The sequence below is a fragment of the Enhydra lutris genome, unplaced genomic scaffold, assembly GCF_002288905.1.
Source record: "Enhydra lutris kenyoni isolate GAN:26980312 unplaced genomic scaffold, ASM228890v2 scaffoldscaffold10, whole genome shotgun sequence".
In the NCBI taxonomy this organism is placed as follows: Eukaryota; Metazoa; Chordata; class Mammalia; order Carnivora; family Mustelidae; genus Enhydra; species Enhydra lutris.
Window position 1 is genome coordinate 29515090 of NW_019154094.1, and position 1422 is coordinate 29516511.

Here is a 1422-nt window from a genome sequence, read left to right on the forward strand (position 1 = left end):
GGTTGTGAACTGACTGAATGTGTTAGGTCTGAGGACAGGTGGGGCTGAACTTCCCATCTAGTGCTGACCTGAGTTTACCTGCTGAGGTTGTTTCATGCCTTTCCATTTTCTCCAAAGTACCTTGTATGTCAGTAGGAATTTTAGATCTTGATCTAAATTCTTCCTTAACTCTTTGAAAAGCGTGCATGTTTCTAGTTTTATCCTCCACCTCTGCCTGGGCCCAACTAAAAACCCCCTCCTTGGTCCCTGAGGAACTTAGAAGCCTTCAGGCTGGAGGAGGAGGCCACTTAAACCCTCCTTAAAAAATCCTGCTTTTGCCCTCTTTACAGAAGATCCCACACACGCTCCTCCAAACCTGAGTCATTCCTATTTCATTTTTTTCTCATATTCCCATGCTAGCTATGCCATTATTTATTTGATATTTTAAAAATAAAAAGCCCCTTTAAAACCTAAATTAGCATACATAGTAAGAAAACTTTAATTTGGAACTATTAATGGAAAATAGGAATTAATTGCCATAAAGAAGCAGTAACTGTGAGAGTATGTGCCATGCTATGAAAATCAAATATTGGGGTGCCTGGGTGGCTCAGTTGTTAAGCATCTGCCTTGGGCTCAGGTCATGATCCCAGGGTCCTGCAATCGAGCCCCCCATCGGGCTCTCTGCTCATCGAGAGGCCTGCTTCCCCCTCTCCCATTCCCCTTGCCTGTGTTCCATTTCTCGCTCTCTCTTTCTCTCTTCAAATAAATTAATAAAATCTTTAAAAAATCAAATATTGGGGCACCTGGGTGGCTCAGGGGGTTAAAGCCTCTGCCTTCGGCTCAGGTCATGATCCCAGGGTCCTGGGATCGAGCCCCGCATCGGGCTCTCTGCTCAGCGGGGAGACTGCTTCCTCCTCTCTCTCTCTCTGCCTGCCTCTCTGCCTACTTCTGTCAAATAGATAAAATCTTTAAAAAAAATCAAATATTGACTTTCAATTGTACTTAACTACTTTTATCTGAAGACTGAGTTCAAGGCCTGCCATCTATTAGAGCAAAGAATTATAAGCATTATAGAAAGGTTAAGGACCCATTCGTGCCAATCTGAGTGTTTTTCTTCAGAAGAACAGAAAGAAAATTGAAGAAATAGCGTTCTCTGTGTGTGTATCTATGTTTTATTCGAATAGAGTTGACACACAATGCTACGTTGATGTCAGATATAAAGCACAGAGATTCAACATCTCTAAGTTATACTAAGCTCACTGCAGGTCTAGCTACCCTCTGTCACCTTACAATGCTATTATCATATCATTGACTCTATTCTCTGTGCTTTTACTATTACATATATATTCGTGTGTGTCTGTGTGCGTGTGTCTGTGTGTGTGTGACTTACTCATTCAATAACCGGAAGCCTGTGTCTCCTACTCCCCTTCACATGTTTTGTCC